General features: G+C 43.4%; 1 protein-coding gene and 1 non-coding gene across 4 annotated transcripts in view; one reads left to right on the top strand and one right to left on the bottom strand.

Moving 5' to 3' along the window:
* VPS37B (VPS37B subunit of ESCRT-I) overlaps positions 1-19,160 on the bottom strand; it is a 31,473-nt gene that overhangs the window by 10,770 nt on the left and 1,543 nt on the right. Inside the window, exon 1 of one of the 3 annotated variants that reach the window (XM_019038926.3) lies at positions 17,779-18,309. The exons of 1 other annotated variant lie outside the window; for it this stretch is intronic. The gene's annotated coding sequence lies outside the window, so the exon portion shown is untranslated. Of the gene's footprint in view, positions 1-17,761; positions 18,310-19,160 lie in introns of those variants that run through there. One more of the 3 variants, XM_019038927.3, reaches the window with a different exon arrangement.
* On the top strand, positions 11,532-11,638 carry LOC115930396 (U6 spliceosomal RNA). Its single transcript, XR_004067021.1, has one exon. It is a non-coding gene; the product is annotated as a U6 spliceosomal RNA (small nuclear RNA).

The following is a 19,160-nucleotide window of genomic DNA, read 5'->3' on the forward strand; positions in this document are numbered from 1 at the left end:
TAGGACCTGGCTTGTCTAAACTTATTTCTGCCCACCTATCCGTGCATGAGCAGAGAACTCTCTGGAAGCATGCTCACCCCAGGGTAACAGCAGCAGCCCGAGTGGTATTTTTTTACTTTCCACTTTCTACTTTTAACTATCACAGTGTTTGATTCATTAGAGCAAGCACGCATAACTTTGTAGAGAAAGGGTTTTTTTGTTTTAAGTTTAAAAAGTGTCTTATATATACTTATCCAGGCAGAAATGTGGAGGTCTCTTTTTATCTCTTGGGATGCTTACATTAATATATGTAACTCTCTCAGAACACACAGTCTGGCTGGGCACAGTGGCTCGTACCTGTAATCCCAGCACTTTGGGAGGCCAAGGCGGACGGATCACTTGAGGTCAGGAGTTCGAGACCAGCCTAGCCAAAATGATGAAACCCCACCTCTACTAAAAATACAAAAAAATTAGCCAGCTGTGGTGGCGGGTGCCTATAATCCCAGCTACTGGGGAGGCTGAGGCACGAGAGTTGCTTGAACCTGGGAGGCAGAGGTTGCAGTGAGCTAAGATTGCACCACTGCACTTCAGCCTGGGCAACAGAGTAAGACTCCATCTCAGAAAGAGAAAAAAAAAAAAACACACTATCTCAAATGCACATGTCATTATTTCTTTATTTGGGTTGGGGGAGTGTGGTAGAAAATAAAGTCAGCAAGAAAGAAAAGAGATCTACAGTCCCCTCTGCATATGCCATGGCTGCTACAAAGGAGAGGCACGCAGTGGCAGAGGCAGGGGCAGGACACCGCCTGCAGCTCTGTGGCCAATGCTGGGTCAAGGGTGTAGGTTTCCCATAGATGCTTTCCAGACCAGACACTTCTACAATGTGAAATTCTGATTCCAGCTGGCCAGTGTCTAGCTCCTCCATCTGCAATTATAATTGTGCCTTCCTAAACACAAAGGCAGACAAATCTGCCCACATTTCCAAGCTAAATCTTCTTCATGGAAAGATACTCATAGCAGTTCTTTTTTCCCCCTTCACACTGTAATATAATACTTACAACAACTAAGTAAGTGACATGACTGAATTCGTTTAGCAAACTTGAACAAACAAATGGGAATCCTTAATAGCACTGGAAGTCCTTTAAATGCTCAAAATCCAGTGTGTACTTGGAATTTGGGCTGCGTTAGGATAAAAACAAAGTATGCCAGCACCTACAGCATTCTCAGAAGGCATAGTATTTATGCAAAGTAAATAAATCACATTTTATTTAACAAGCAATCTTTATTGTCATTTTTTATTTTTTGAGACAGGGTCTTGTTCTATCACCCAGGCTGACATGCAGTGGTGCAATCATGGCTCACTGCAACCTTGACCTCCTGAGCTCAAGCGATCCTCTCGCCTCAGCCTCCCAAAGTGCTGGGATTACAGGCTTGAGCCACTGTGCCCAGCCACAAGCAAGCATCTTGTTAAACAAGCATTAGGTCCAGGAATATAAAATGCTCTTCCCACCAAGACTCTGCTCACACTGGCTCTTCAGCCTGGAACGCCCTCCTATCCAAATCTCTGCTGCAAACTCTACCCTAACCAAGGTCTTAGCAACGGAACCTTTTCTAAACCTCCCCCAGCCCCACCAACGCCACACACAGCTAGACCCTTAGTGGTGGGCATTCCTTGAGGCCCCGCTTGATTGAGATACAATTCACACCTCATACAATCCATCTACTGAAACCATTCCACTCAAGGGTGTCTCATGTATTCGCAGAGTACACCTCTGGCTTCACTATATTCACACTGTATTCTTCTGTGCTTGTTTGTTCATCTATTCATACATCAAAAAAATTTTTTTCAGGCATCATCACGGGCTGGCTCTGGAAGTACAGGCAGTGGAGACAGAAAAGTGAACAGGAAGGTGAGGTTCCTGTCCTTAGGAGAGTGCAGCTACTAAATATGACAAACAGAATCATAAAATCTGTCCACTGCTAGACCAGGTGCGGTGGCTTACGCCTGTGATCCCAGCACTTTGGGAGGCCAAGGCAGGTGGGTCACGAGGTCAAGAAATCAAGACCACCCCGGCCAACATGGTGAAACCCCATCTCTACTAAAAATACAAAAATAAGCAGGGTGGTGCCTGCCTGTAGTCCCAGCTACTCAGGAGGCTGAGGCAAGAGAATCGCTTGAACCCGGGAGGCAGAGGTCGCAGTGAGCCAAGATTGTGCCACTGCACTCCAGCCTGGTGACAGAGGGAGACTCCGTCTCAAAAAAAAAAAAAAAAAGAAAAACAAAACAAAAAACCTGTCCACTGCTGTGTCACGAAGGTGTTGTAAGTCTCCTGGGAGTGACAGGATGCTTGTGGTGTGCTGAATGGTGTGCCCCCCTCCCCCAAAAAGATGTGTCTACACCCTAATCTCTAGAACCTACATTTATTGGAAAAAAGGTCTTTGCAAATGTAATGAAGTATCTGGAAATGAGACAATCATCTTTAATCATCTAGGTGGCCCTAATCCAATGACAAGAGTCCTTTTTTTTTTTTTTTTTTTGAGGCAGTCTGGCTCTGTCACCCAGGTTGGAGTGCAGTGGGGCAATCTCAGCTCACTGCAACAGTGGGGCAATCTTGGTTCACTGCAACCTCCGCCTCCCAGGTTCAAGCGATTCTCCTGCCTCAGCCTCCCGAGTAGCTGGGATTACAGGCGCACGCCACCACGCCCGGCTAATTTTTGTGTTTTCAGTAGAGACGAGGTTTCACCATGTTGGCCAGGCTGGTCTTGAACTCCTGGCCTCAAGTGATCTGCCCTCCTTGGCCTCCCAAAGTGTTGGAATTACGGGCGTGAGCCACCCTGCCCGGCCGACAAGAGTCCTTTTAAGAGACTCATGGAGAAGACAGAGGCAGACGTGAAAGCCATGTGAAGATGGGGGCAGCACGATGTGGTCACAAGCCCAGGACGCCAGCACACGTGAGAAGCTGGAAGCGGCAAAGAAGAGTCCTCCCCTAGAGCCTCCAGAGGGAACAGGGTACCCTGATTTCAGACTTCTGGCCTCCAGAGCTGTGACAGAATTAAGTTTCTGTTGTTGCAAGCTGCCCAGTTTGTGGTCATGTTACAGCAGCCACAGGACTAGTACAGTGCTGGAATCTTCCACCTGTTCTTGAAAACCACTGTCTATCCTGCTCTGTGCCCCAGCAGCCACCTGGCTGACCTATACCAACCCTTCACCCGGACACTCATCCTCAGGTTCTGGTTGGATTCAGCAATGAGGATCAACGGTAGGAGGAAGATGAAAAGGGACAGCAGAGATGGGGAGTGTTCCCCGGGTTGCCTCGCTGAGGTGCGGCTGCAGCTGGGCCAGGTCCTCCCACCCTCCCTTCCTCCAAGGCAGCCCTCTCCTCTGCCCCTCCCGCAGGCCTGGAAGTGAGAAGTGCATGGCTGTTGCTAATCCTGCATCAGGCTTTGGGGGTCTCCACGCTGCCCTCTCCTTGTGGGGAATCCCTTTATTCAACTCCTCACCAATCCCTCATGCTGTCTGTGCCATGTCTTGCCAGAAGCCTGATTCAAATAGTTAGAACAGTTTACCCCATGACACAAAATGACACTTGAGCTCACATCCACTCCTTAATGGTGACCATAAAGCCCCTTAAGAGCAGAACCATGTCTTAATCATTCCCCTGTGCCCAGAACCTAGCACAGTACCCAGGCTAACACAGGCACATAGCTAAATACTTGCTTGGCTGGGCACGGTGGCTCACGCCTATAATCCCAGCACTTTGAGAGACCGAGGCGGGCGGATCACTTGAGGTCAGGCATTGGAGACCAGCCTGGCCAACATGGTGAAACCCCATTTCTGCTAAAACTACAAAAATTAGCCAGGCATAGTGGTGTGTGCCTATAGTCTCAGCTATGTGGGAGGCTGAGGCAGGCAGGAGAATCACTTGAACCCAGGAGGCAGAGGCTACAGTGAGCCGAGATCGTGCCAATGTACTCCAAAAAACACTTGCTCAATTTCAACCATAAGAATCTTCATAGTTGGGGCCTCAGGACCCTATCTGTCAGTCATTGTGAAAATCCTGCTAAGCTTTTTTGAAGATTAGCCTTTTTGAATGTTCAAATTCGTAAACAGTAACGTCATGGATTGATACAACCAGCTATAAACTGGGAAACTACTTGCATTCCTAGCTTTTACTCCAGCAGTGATAACAGTTTGGCAGTGAAATGGAAAGGGGAAAAATGAAGATGATGACACTGATGGCTGGAAAGCGAAGCTACCCATTAACTGTGGTGAAACATGAGACACACAACACACACGGAGACACAGACACAAGCTGGCTTTCTGCGACGCTTCTCTTCACTGAAATCAGCCCTCTCCCACTTAGAAAGCATATCAGAATGTTAGAGTAACATTACTGTCATGAAAGCCTCGAAGTCACTATATTTACACGTGTAATTTACACACCGGTGCAGTAGCTCACGCCTGTCATTCTAGCACTAAGGAAGGTAGAGGCAGGAGGATTGCTTGAGCCCAGGAGACCAAGACCAGCCTAGGCAACGCAGTGAGGCACTGATCTCCACAGAAAGGAAAAAAAAAAAAAAAAAAACGACACACACACACAGAAAAACCCTAATCCCAAGCTTCCATATCTACAGCTCATCAGGGCCACAATGACATGCTCCAGCACAGTGGTTGGCCCATTCATCTGTTCGTTCATTCATACAAGAAATACTTGGGAAGCACCTCTGTGTGCCAGGCTCGGGGGAGACACCATCATCACAGGGAGTCTGGCTCAGAGTCTCAGTCAAGCCCATCCTCCCACGTAAGGCACTGAGCGTTGTGCACTGCCCAACTCCAGGGGGTGCCATTCACTTCGTACTGCAGCACTACATACCCGCACAGACTGCATCTGCTCTTCCAATAAAAGGCTCAAAAGAGAAAAAGGGGAAAAATCAAAACAGATGTGATTTTAACGGTTTAAGTAAGACAAGTTACTGGTGCTGATCTGAAAACTTTGCTCTTGTCAGTATCTTCCACATTTCAACAAAATTTGCTGACATTTGTTGAGCATAGCTAGCATGTGCCACCTTCTCTTAGTTCCACTGTCTCCATTCTATCCTCTGTGACAGTGAGACAAATTTGTCCTCATTTTACTCAAGAGACAGGAAACACAATCTTAGGAAGGTTAAACGAGCTGTCAAAGTAACTCCCTCCAGAGCTGCGATCTTAACTACTGTGCAGTGGCTCACGCCTGTAGCCCCAGTTACTTGGGAGGCTGAAGCAAGAGGATCACTTGAGCCTAGGAGTTCAAGGCCAGTCTAGGCAACACAGTGAGACCCTATCTCTAAAAATAAATTATGCCAGGTATGGTGGCTCATGGCTGTAAACCCAGCACTCTGGGAGGCCCAGGCAGGCAGATTGTTTAAGCCCAGGAGTTGGTTGGAGAACAGCCTGAGCAATAAAGTAAGACCCCATCTCTACAAAAAATAAAAAATGAGCCAGCCATGGCAGCATGCACCTGTGGTCCCAACTACTGGGAGGCTGAGGAAGGAGGATTGCTTGAGCCAGGGAAGGCAAGACTGCAGTGGGCTGTAATCACACCACTACACTCCAGCAGAGGATCAAATGGAAATTTACTAGTTTACTATTTCTCTATTTTCACGTTATAACAACAATCATCTAAGGTTCATTCCTATTTATATCTTTTTTAAAAAACCTTTTATAGAAGATACTTTCAAAAAGTAAAGGTAGAGAGATGAGTATGATGAAACTATGTATAACCATCTCCTAGGTTCGACAATTAGCAACATTTGCCAATCTTCATCTATATTCCCGCTTTTTTTTAAAGTAGTTTAAAGCAAACTTCGAGCATCATCATTCACGCTTAAAAATTTTATATTTCTAACAGGTAAGAACTTTTTAACCCTAGCTACAATGCCATAATCACATTTAGCAAAATTCACAATAATCCTTTAATATCATCCTCTGCATGTGTTGGCTCAATTTCTTCTATAAAAAACTTTTTGCCTCATCTATTTGACTATGTGAAATACAGTTTATATAGGAAAAGCTGGATAAATGCTTGGTTCTTTTTTTTTTTTTCTTTTTAAACCAACTTTTGGAAGACTGAGTTCATACCTGAGCAAACTCCAAAAATGACCAATAAGCTTTTTGGGAGTATCATTATGAAGTAATGAAGTTTTTATCTCTGATAAAAGTCTGTTCTGGGACACCACTGCTGCCCTGCTCTCCAGTAAAATATGTCTAAGACCAATCCTGTACATTTGCTGCCCCCAAGCTGAGCTGGCCCTTCTCAAAGGAATACTAGTTCCTTTTGGTGGGAAATTTGATTTTCATCTTTCCCTCTCCAGATAAAATTCAAAGTTATCTATAACACAAAGAAAAGGAATAAAACAAATCTTAGCTTTTGTACTATTCTACTACTAGAAATATTCTCAAATTGCATTAAGACCTTAAATGCAGCAGGCTTATGGGTTAGGTTTGATAAAGAAAGGCTGCCGTACATTCAGCTAGGTTAACTGCATCTCTTTTTATTTTACTATACTTGATTTATCGCACCAACTAATTTCAAGGTAAATTTCACCAAAGTAACATGCAATTTGAGTTTGAGCTTTACATTAAAGGCTAGGTTATTTAAAAGTCCAAATTCACCTTCATTCAGTAAAAAGATATTCCCAATGACAAACTAATTTCACCAGTCTCCACCTGAATTCGGGTCTTCAGGTGAAGCCTGTAACCCAAGCCTACGATGGCCCTTAGATGTGCTGTAAACACATTAATTCAAACCTTCAGTTTTACTGAAACTTAACAGTTGCGGAGTTGGACTATTTAACATGTTGACAAAATTAAAAGATCTGCAAATACAGAAATATAGTTAAAGAATCGGAGAACATTATGAAACAGTCCTAAAATACGACAATCCTGGGGGTTGTGTGAAACCATCTCCAAGGCTACAGCCCACTCAGGAAGGAAACTTACCAGCTGCTTATCGAATGTTCCACCAAACAACCCACTCCACACACAGAACCTCTAACTTCCAACTATTAGATTAATAAAGATAGCTATTTTTATCGGAGACATCAAAATCCTTCTTGAGAGAAAACTTGCTTCCCTCGAAAAGCAACAGACAGTGGGATCTAGACTCAAACGATCCCCTCCATATGTAGCTAACGTGAATCTAAAAATTGGTACGTGTGAGTGCAGCTAACCACAGAAACACAAAAAGCTAGGCTCGAAAATAAATGGACTATTCCTAGGTAAGATGGAAAGTGACACACTTGACAGTTTCTAGGGCTGGCAGGCACAACTTACCAGGGGAGGGTTTGGTTTTTCCTAGAAGACATATTTTCTTTTCTTTTTTTTTTTTTTTTTTTGAGACAGAGTCTCACTCTGTCACCAGGCTGGAGTGCAGTGGCACGATCTCAGCTCACTGCAACCTCTGCCTCCCGGGTTCAACCAGACTCAGCCTCCTAAGTAGCTGAGACTACAGGTGTGCACCACCACATCCAGCTAATTTTTGTATTTTTAGTAGAGATGGGGTTTCACCATGTTGGCCAGGATGGTCTCGATCTCTTGACCTCGTGATCTGCCTGCCTTGGCCTCCCAAAGTGCTGGGGATTACAGGCGTAAGCCACCGTGCCTGGCCAGAAGACATATTTTCTAATACTCAGAGGAAAAACAAGCTCTCCCTTCTTCTTGGACTTATAATGTGGATAATGGTGTCAGTAATAAAGAAATATACTAACAGGTGTCAATGGTTCTGATAACTGGCATATGTTATAAAATGTCCTAACTGGCTTCAGAATAACTGGAGACCTTGGAGGAAGGAGGGCAGGAGTGAGGATCACAAGACAAGATGGGACACCCACACAGATCACAAAGTTAACTGCCTTTGTCCTCTGGCCCTATCCTAGGCCTTCCGAATTAGAATATCAGCAGTAAAGGCCAGGAAATGCACAGCGGAGCCCTCCACTCCACATCATCAGAACCAGTTAGGTCCCTGTAACTGAGCAGTTTGGTTAAAGCACACACTAAACATTTTAAAGATCTGTTGTCAATGTTTCATTTAAGGTAAAGGTCTTTTCTTAAGGGAAGGGGTCCACTAGTTCAAGTTCCAAAAGTTCTTTTTCAAATAGACCATGTCTTTTCATGTGGGGTGAGAACTGGACACTGGATAAGCAATCAGAGGGCAGAATCCTTTAGGAATTCTTCCACTTTCCCCCTATCTAGTCCAAACCTAATTCACCACCAAGTTTTCTTTCAAGAGAATCAATTTATATCAATGCTTTCCAAAGCACTCAGTTGACAGTTTTTGTAGAAATAACTTTCTCTTTGCACTCATGCAAAAATCCAGTTGCCCCAGGATTTAATGAAATCACAGAACTACTGTAATAAAACCAGAATGAACAGATCTGGGAGTGAACACATTTGATCCTGTGTAAGTATGAGATCCCAGTGTGGGAGCAGAAATGTCCAGATACCTAGTCATGACCACATGACCATGAGGGGTGTCAGTTAATAGCTTCTACTCCCCTCCCATCTCAAAAAAAAAAAAAACCAGCTTACGGAAGACAGAATTCCTAAAATTCTGATTTTCTTATTAATAGTTTCTGGCCAGGACCAACAACCAAAGCATTCATTTGTTTAGGAAGAGCTTCGGGTTTTATTGTTTGTTTGTTTTTTCCCCCTCATCTCTATTTCCTTTTTACAATTTCTGGAAATTCATGTCTAAGAATTCTTCGGACCAGTCTTTACACAGGTGCAAATAAGAAAGTGCCTATCCAGGTGGACCCTGGATTTATGTTTATTAAGACTGTATCTTTTGACAATTTTGTTTTTACATTTAAAATACATCATGACATGAACTTTCCAACACCTGACCCGGAATTTGGTTCAACAGATAAAATTTAACTCTCACATGACTCCAATTACTCATCTTCTATTCCGTTTAAAGGAGAAAATGCTATTCTAATAATGGAATTTTTTTTTCAGTCCGTGGTTAGGGAAAAAAGGGATCAGTCAAAAGAGAATCTGTTGAGATTACTCCACTGAAATTTCGTAATTAAAAAACTATATAATCATATTTCATGTAGGGGATCAGATATTTTACCTAAAAACTGCCTAGACACTAAGACTTACTAAAAAAAAAAAAGTTAAATGTTGATCACTTTAACGGATTTGTTTTAAACAGATTTCAAAGATGTTAATTGCATTATAATTTATGACAGCAAAAAAGTGCCTAAATATCCAATAAAGGAATGGTTATATAAATGACATATCCACATGAAAGATCACATAGCTGTTAAAAATCATGTCATGTAAGAATATTCTGATTTAAAAAATAAGAAAATACCCAGAGTATAACTTTAGGTTAAAATCAAACAAAAACTCTACAAAAACTCTAAAAAAATCATCCCAAAAGGGAACAACAAAGGAAAAAAACTTAAATGCTTTGTTAACAGTGTTTATCTCTGGGTAGTGATATGATGTGATTACACTTTTCTTCTTTATGGTTGTGTTTTCCAAATTTTCTATAATAAACATGTAAAACATTATTTTTAAAAGTTTGATTAGTTGGGATCAGAAATAAAACATACTATTACACTTCCCTGCCTTCTTAAACAGAGTACATGAAACTAAGGTAGCTTTCCTTGATGATCTAGAATTGTCGTTACGAATATCAAGTAACTATGGTGCTGTCTCTGATAGAGCAATACTCTTGGGCTATGGAAGCAGACGGGTATGTTTCTCCCCTAAATAAGCATTTGCCAAAGTGTGCCCCCAAGGACTCAGTCCTGTGAGCTTTTCTAAGAGCTGCAATCAAGTGTGAATGAGAAATACTGTGTAGGCTGCCCCTCTGGAGCTTCACCACACTCCAGCAGAAGAAATAAAACCTCTCTTGGCTGGTGCGGTGGCTCACGCCTACAATCCCAACACTCGAGAGGCCAAGGCAGAAGGATTGCTTCAGCTCAGGAGTTTGAGAACAGCCTAGGCAACCACAGCAAGACCTCATCTACACTAGAAATCAAAAAAGTCAGCCAGGCGTAGTGGCAAGCGCCTGTAATCCCAGCTACTCAGGAGGCTCGTTTGATGGAGGCTGCAGTGAACTATGGTCACACCACCATGCTCTAGCCTGGGCGACAGAGTGAGACCCTGTCTCAAAAAAACAAACCCCTCTTTAATCCCCAAATTTATTTACCATGGAACTCTTTTTAATGTAATTATAATACAATTAACATCCACAAAATTAGAGATCTAAGGAAAACACTACCCTAATCAAACGGCCACAAAATGTATTCACAGTAACAGCTTCCAGTAGGGTTTTCTTGCCAGGCATGGTGTAAAATAGTTTATACGCATCATCTTATTTAATCCTCAGAATAACTCAATAAGGATGGTATTACTAACTCCCGTTTTAAAGAGAAGGAAACTGACACTTAGGAAGGTTAAATACTTGCCCCAAAGTTTCCTAGCAACCCAAATCCTGTCTTAACCACGATGCTTCAACAGTCAACTTTCCAATTTTTGTACAGCTTTTATGACTTTTGCCTCCTGTCACTTATTTCTTGATGATGTTATTGGTTCTTCTAGTTTTTCCCCACAGTCTTAACATTTGCCACTGGCAGATAAACCATATGACTAAGTGAATTATTATTTGAACTGTGTGCAAAAGCAAGACTCAACAGGCTCTGCTATAAGTCCAATATATGTCCTTGAAGTCAGTTATCTCGGCTGCCCAACGATCATTTTTATCAACCATCTTTCAGCCTCCTAACTCATATCCCAGCTTTCTAATCTCATCCCCCTCAAATCCATCCTTCCCCTGGCTGCCAAAACCATCTACATAAATGGCGAGTGTGACCAACCGCAGCACTCCCTGGCTTAAATCCTCCAACGGCTCCCTGCCTAGAGGATCAAGCCCAAGCTCCTTAACAGGGCATATGAGGCCATCTGGTCCCTGACTGCCTTTTGGACCTCAGCCCCCACTATACCCTGCCCTGGTCCCTCCAGCAATACTTCTAATATTCCTGTATGCACACACACTCTGTCCCGGCTTCTTCCCTAAGCACACACACTCTGTCCCGGCTTCTTCCCTAAGTGCCTTTGTTCCTCCCATATGCCTGGGAGCCCTTCTTCCTCATTACCTGGCTAACTCTTAACTCATTCTCTGAATCATAACTTATGAGTCATTCATCTTCTCCAGGAAACACTCCCTGCTGACCCCCCACCTTCCAAAGGCTTACTGGATCTCCCCCCACCAGCGTGTGGGCCTCACTACTGTTTCACATGTACCCCGTACACCTGCATGATCCTAAATGATGAAAACTATGTGGTTTACTGGTTTCACATCCCCCAAGTGGCACACCACAGATGCTCCGCAAAGGCTGGGTACATGAATAAACTTCTTGACCTCAGTCATGTTCACATTAATGAAAACTGCTGTCTGATGGCAAACATGTTAGACCACTTTTGTTTTTTTTCTTTTAGACAGGGTCTCACTATGTCGCCCAGGCTGGTCTCAAACTCATGGGGCTCAAGAGATCCTCCCACCGTGCTTGCTTCGGCAGCACATATACTAAAATTGGAACGATACAGAGAAGATTAGCATGGCCCCTGCGCAAGGATGACACGCAAATTCGTGAAGCGTTCCATATTTTTAAAAACACATGAAAAAATGCTCATCATCACTGGCCATCAGAGAAATGCAAATCAAAACCACTATGAGATATCATCTCACACCAGTTAGAATGGCAATCATTAAAAAGTCAGGAAACAACAGGTGCTGGAGAGGATGTGGAGAAATAGGAACACTTTTACACTGTTGGTGGGACTGTAAACTAGTTCAACCATTGTGGAAGTCAGTGTGGCGATTCCTCAGGGATCTAGAACTAGAAATACCATTTGACCCAGCCATCCCATTACTGGGTATATACCCAAAGGACTATAAATCATGCTGCTATAAAGACACATGCACACGTATGTTTATTGCGGCATTATTCACAATAGCAAAGACTTGGAACCAACCCAAATGTCCAACAATGATAGACTGGATTAAGAAAATGTGGCACATATACACCATGGAATACTATGCAGCCATAAAAAATGATGAGTTCATGTCCTTTGTAGGGACATGGATGAAACTGGAAACCATCATTCTCAGTGAACTATGGCAAGAACAAAAAACCAAACACCGCATATTCTCACTCATAGGTGGGAATTGAACAATGAGATCACATGGACACAGGAAGGGGAATATCACACTCTGGGGACTGTTGTGGGGTGGGGGGAGGGGGGAGGGATAGCACTGGGAGATATACCTAATGCTAGATGGCGAGTTAGTGGGTGCAGCGCACCAGCATGGCACATGTATACATATGTAACTAACCTGCACAATGTGCACATGTACCCTAAAACTTAAAGTATAATAAAAAAAAAAAAAAAAAAAAAGAGATCCTCCCACCTCAGCCTTCGGAGTAGCTGGATTTACAGGTGTCAGCCACCACACCCAGCTCTGATGACAAACATGAATTTGCACTATGTTCCTCTACTATCCTAGACACTGGGCTGCAGATATAACCTCGAGGTGCCATTAGTTAACCTTGGAGATAAAAGGTTTGATTTAAAAGAAACATTAGCTGTAACGCTGCTTGAAATACAAGAAATTATTCAAATATCTACTTTTCACATAAACTCTTTGACAAAGTAATGGACTACGTTCCTCACAATCCCTTGACAAATACTTTGAAAAGCCTTCCCTTGACACACTGTAACGTATTCTAGAGACAACAAAGCTAAGCTAAATCACCTCTCTACTTTCATTCTTCCCTTGGAAGAAATTCTACAAAGGCATTTCCTCTGCTTTTGTATCATTGGGTCAGACATCATTTCCAATGATGAAATTTGAAAACTCACACAGCTGGGGAAGGAAATAAACCAACGAGAACTCTTGTCTCAGCATGTTTTGAGCGCCAGTGACTACCTACGAGTGGCTGACACACGGTCTTCTAGGCATGAATCTCCATAGCAACATTCTGCTATACTGTAATCAAAGCCAAACAGGCAACAAGGTTGGCATTCCTCAGCTCAAGAGCACAACCACTCTGCATACGACCGACCGGTGAGGGTCAAACAGTGCAGTCTACTTCTGGGTTCCTCTTCCAGCCAGTCTCTAACAGGATGTTAGGTCATCCAACTTGTTTCTCTCGTTTCTCCCCTCCCTTCGATGGCAGCTCTTTCCTTCTCCCAACCCACTAATAGCTCCTAGTGGCCTTTCAAACTTTTATATTCTCCTTGATTTCCACAAGCACTTGGAGGAGAGTGGCTTGAATTTCTGTCTCCAAGCAGAGCATTCACCCTGAGCTCCAGAACCACACTCCAACTGCCTGTGGGACAGAGCCCTGCCCATCCCTCATGCTCAGCCTAATCCGGCCTCAATGACTCCCTCCCTCCTGCACCCCCACTGCCCCTCCCCTCCCCGCTCACCAGAGCCCTGTCTCCTACTCACTTCCACTTGAAGCCCGGTTATCACCACTCACTCAGCAGCACTAACCAGGCACATCCTGGGTGCCAGGCACTGTGCTGGGTGCCAAGGACAAAAAGACAAACATGACAAAATGCAGCCCCCAAGCCAGTGGGGGACACAGGGAAGTGACTTACAAAATGTGTGTCAAGTGCCACAGGAGAGGTATACAAAGAAGCTAAGGGACCACGTGCCTGTGACAGAGGTGGGGAAAGCACTTGAGGTCAGCAGGAGAGGGGAAGTGAGAAAGGGAGTCGGGCCAGCTGGTCCGAATACCTCTCCCAGAGCCCTAGCTCAAATCCTAATTTCTTCCTAACCTCCACTTCCGCCGCCAACCTGGTCCTGCCACGCCAAGCCAGCCCACGCTTTGCTGCCAGATTAACCTCCCTAAAGAGCAGTTTCAGGCCGGGCGCGGTGGCTCACGCCTGTAACCCCAGCACTTTGGGAGGCCAAGGCGGACGGATCACCTGAGGTCAGGAGTTCTAGACCAGCCTGACCAACATGGAGAAACCCCGTCTCTACTAAAAATACAAAATTAGCCGAGCATGGTGGCGCGTGCCTGTAATCCCAGCTACTTGGGAGGCTGAGGCAGGAGAATCGCTTGAATCCGGGAGGCAGAGGTTGCGGTGAGCCGAGATTGTGCCATTGCACTCCAGCCTGGGAGACAAGAGCAAAACTCGGTCTCAAAAAAAAAAAAAAAAAAAAAAAAAGAGCAGTTTCATCCGACTGCTTCTCTGCTCCAAAATGGTCACGAAGCTCCTTGTTTCCTCCTAAATTAACCACCATGGGGCGCACACCCTGGCACTCCCCCTCACCAGCCCTATTTCTTGTCATTTCTCTACACACAAGTACATGCCATCTGGCCAAAGTAGACGAGAACTCGCTCGTCGGACAACCCATCCCTGCTTTCCTGCCTCTGTGCCTGTGTCACTTCCTCCTGAGCCCCCATTTTTGTCCATCAAAAGCCTACTTAGAGAAATAAATAATTCACAACAGTGGACATGGGGAAGAGCACACTGAGGACAGAGCACAAGGGGGGGGTTCCGCCGGTTGGCAGTGTTTACTTCCTCGGCTGGGTGGCAGGTACACAAAGTTCCGTATTCTCTGTGCCCTCTGGTAGATATTATTCTATTTAATAATTTATTTTCTTAACGTTTACCTACCTACCAAGTCTGTCTCTTTTGTTTTGTGGGGACGTAAGTTAAAAAAAAAAAAAAAAAAAGTCTGTCTCTTGCATCAGAAACCTAATGTAGCCAGAGAGCTTTTTCATCTGAACTTCAATGCCATTTAGAATTCACATGTGGCTTTTTTTTTTTTTTTTTTTGAGACAGCCTCACTCTGTCACCTAGGCTGAAGTGCTGTGGCATGATCATGGCTCACCACAGCCTCAACCTCCCAGGCTCAGGCAATCCTCCCACCTCAGCCTCCTGAATATCTGGGACTACAGGTATGTGCCACTATGCCCGGCTAATTTATTTTTTGTAGCGATGGAGTTTCGCCATATTGCCCAGACTGGTCTCAAACTACGAGGCTTAAGTAATCTTCCCACCTCGGCCTCCCAAAGTGCTAAGATTACAGGTGTGAGCCACTGCACCCAGCCTGGCCTTTTTCTTATTCTCTCTTTCAAAAAACTGTGGTATAATATACATAAAATTTTCCATCGTAATCATTTTTAAGAGAACAGTTAACAGTTCAGTGGCACCGAGTACATTCATATTATTATGCCACCATCACCACCATCTACCTCTAGAGCCCTTCATCTTCCCTAACAAACTCCCTATTCCCTCTTGTATTGTAGACATTTCTGTATTTAGTTTATTCCCAAATTATAATCTAGGGATTATGTCCTACTTGTGTATCTATCCCTTACAATGCCCTGCACAGGGAAGTGTTCAAGAGCTGTGGAACTGAAATGGAATCTTCCATTTGGGCATCAAGGAAACTACGCCTTTTAGCTAACAATAACTATTTACCAAGTGTTCACTCTGTGCTAAGTATCATATTAGGCATCTTACTTATTTCATTTAATCTACCCAACAATGCTATGAAAAAGGTTATTGTTATTTTCTCCTTAATTTCCAGTGAGGTAACTACAATTAAAAAGACTAAATACTTGTCAAAGGTCAACTACTGGTATCAAAAGCCAGTTCTGACTCCGACCACTGTGCGATGCCACCCCCCACTGCACTTTTAGCAAACGCAGAAGAGCAACTAAATAAATTGATCAAATTTCATCTAAGCCAGTCTACATATTCTGAAAATTGCATCTTAATAAAAGGGAGCTGGCCTCTACTGAATGCTTCCTCTGTACCATTTCTGTTGTGACATTTAGCCTTACAAGTACCCTAAAAGATAGGCATATTATCCTTCCTTTAACAGTTGAGGAAACTGAAGCACAGGGTTTAAGTCACTTAAAGTCACACAACTCAGCTCCGTGCTTTCCATGAAATCTTGATGCCTCACTTAAGGATAAAATGACATACAACTGAATTTCAGTACATATTCCTAGGCACAGTAATTTTTTACTCATGTAAAAGGTCCATGGAAAAGATTTAAATGTAAAAGTTGAAGCCTTTACACGTACATAATGATTATAAAACATGGATAAAAACAAACTCCAGTAGTATTATACTCAAGAGTGCAAATCTTAGCTTCTAAAACAGTCTCACCAGCATTCAGAGCGTGTTCGGGAGCCGGTCCCTGGATTTAAAGCAAGGTCAATACATTTCAATGAGCCATTATGATTCATGCAGTAGCTTTCAGCCCCCCACACAAATCACACCCGAACACGCCTTAGGGAAACAGCTTCTTCCAGACCAGAGCTCTTTACTTTCCACAAAACAATCTGTCTTTCAGACCCTCAGCATTTTTGCATGCGGGCATGGGCATTTTCATGCCATGGGAACAAAGATCCCCAATTTGAATTGTTAGTGGAATCTTTAGCAGCAACCAATCAGCATTTCCTCAGAAAGCACAGTGAAGTAACTCAAGAGGTCCGGTTTAGTTGCCTAATCCCCTAAGCGACAGCTCCTTTTAAGGGAGTGCCCTGCAAGTCCAATGGGGTTAATGTTGACAGATGAAGGCACATTCCACTGCCATGTAAAAATAACTTTAAATAAAAATAAAATACATGCATATGAAACATTAGCCTGCAGCACAGACAAGAGAATAAGATCATGAAGGATATACTACATTTAGGGAATTGCATAATGAACAGGAGGAACAGGAAGAGAGAAACTGACACACAGGCCCAGAAAATGAGGACCGTAGCTCCGAAATCATGTTCACTACTTAAACTGCACTGAAACTCACACGCCACAATTAAAACAATGTAAGTGAAGCATAATGAACAGCTGCACTTAAACCTAACAGTGAATGCCTTCAAAACCTAGCCACATTTTCCAGCCTCCACAAAATATCCCCTCAGGCTTAAAGAAGCCTTACTCTACAATTTAAAACACTTCCTTCTGCCAATTAAAAAAAAAAAAAGAAATCCTTTGGTTCAGGTTAAGAGATTCTATGCTGTGAAAGGCCTGTTATATTTACCATTTCACCCTATACCTACTCAAATACATAATCATTTTGACCACAGAAAGATCAATGTTTGGCTGGGCGTGGTGGCCCATGCCTGTAATCCCAGCACTTTGGGAAATCAAGGCAGGAAGATGGTTTAGGGCCAGGAATTCAAGAGGCAACATAGTAAGACCCCATCTCTACAAAAAAACAAAAATAAAAAATTAGCTGGTGGCAGCGGGGTGCGGTGGCTCACGCCTTTAATCCTAGCACTATGGGAGCCTGAGGCAGGCGGATCACCTGAGGTTAGGAGTTCAAAACCAGCCTGGCCAACATGCTGAAACCCCGTCTCTACTAAAAATACAAAAATTAGCTGGGTGTGATGGCGCACACCTGTGAGCCCTGCTACGCAGGAGGCTAAGGCACGAGAATCACTTGAACCCAGGAGGCGGAGGTTGCAGTGAGCTGAGATTGTACTACTGCACTCCAGCTGGGCAACAGAGCAAGATCCTTTCTCCAAAAAAAAAAAAAAAAAGGAAAAGGTAAATGTTTTTTAGGCTAATTGCAAATCATAATTTACTCAACATTCTTGAAATGGGATCCTAGTAACTTTCAGGATGATCTGGTATTAATGATTGTCAGTCATCTTTCAAAAAGAGAACTATTAATATAAGTGATTAATTATTGCAATTACTTTTTATTGAGCCCTACTGATGGGCTGTGTTAAGTACTAACAGGCATCATCTCACCTGATCCTCATACTCACTCTATGAAATAGGTATTACTGTCATATTATCCTTTTCCAACAGATACTCAGGCAGGTGAAGTGACTTGCCTGCAATCACACAGCTGGGAAGCGGCCAAGTCCAGTCTGGAGTGTGTGATTCCAAAACCAGAATGTTCTTTAACACGCCATCACAAATGTTCCATTTGGTCAACAGTGGATAGTTCATAAAATATTTTCTTCTATTGTGTCTCACAATTACCCCCAACATAAGCCAGTGCATAGCATTACCAGGTGAGTGAAACTACCATGACCAAAAATTTCGGTTCACATTACACCCATTCCGAGAAAGGCACCACACATGACCAGGACAACAGGATTGACAGTGATCCTCACTAGATGAGCTAAGGTATTCTGGTTTTCAAGTTGTTTCCTTGTTTTAAAAACACTACACCCAGAAAAGCAAACTACTGCTGAGTAATTTAATGTGAACTATGCAGGCTTATCAAGTGGAGTCGCTCAGGCCTCAATACTTCTCTTGGGTATTCAGGTATGAAGGTCACTTTTACTCAAAAAAAAAAAAAAAAAAAAAAAAAAAAAATTCCTGCCAGATGAATTTACCTTTCTCTTTAAAAAATAATCTTCAGGTTCTGAGGTAGAGGAAACAGGTGAGGTTGTCCCTAACAGCCTCCAAGTGAACAGAATGAACTTGATTCTTTCCACAAGCTTCCCTCCACTAAAGGCAGTTTATTTCTACTAATGTTCCACCAACAAAGCTACAGTACTCAGTTCTTACTGCAACAGAATAGTCACATATACCAAAATAACTTGTAGGCAGTGTTACACATTAGAAAAATATACCTATCATTTTATTATTAAACCAGGAAAACCCTGCTGACAATCAACAAAAGGTCTCCCAGCAACTGAAAAGCAGAGAAACTAAGCAAAGATTTTTTCTTTGGAGACATGAAACTCATTCAGCTAAGAAAGATGGATTTTGTCACTTATTATTCTCCAAAATGGAAGGTGCCACATGGAGACCATAAACGGGGTACATTGCATCTTGGAGCAACGTTATTATGTGCCAAGTTACAAAGCCCATGAATACAAGGGGTGTATTAATGGAAAGACTGATACCATCTTACTACAGTGGCCTCTCTGTAGCTCCGGACAATGATCTGTTGAGGGTTTTCCAGGGATTTTGAATGTGCAACCTCCATACAAGCTCTCTTTTAAAGGGGCTGGCTTGGTGCTGAACAATCCCTCTTCGGAAAGAAAGCCAAAAGCCCCCACACGGGCTCCTGGGTGAGAGGCTCAGCACTGTAGGCGTGGGAAGGCTCAGACTTCAGAGACATAAAGGAGTGGTAGGTGGGTCAGGAAGAGCTGGGATTAGCCTGGGCCCACCTGCCTGGAGGAGAACCAGA

Source organism: Gorilla gorilla, chromosome 10 (genome assembly GCF_029281585.2).
Source record: "Gorilla gorilla gorilla isolate KB3781 chromosome 10, NHGRI_mGorGor1-v2.1_pri, whole genome shotgun sequence".
Taxonomy (NCBI): Eukaryota; Metazoa; Chordata; class Mammalia; order Primates; family Hominidae; genus Gorilla; species Gorilla gorilla.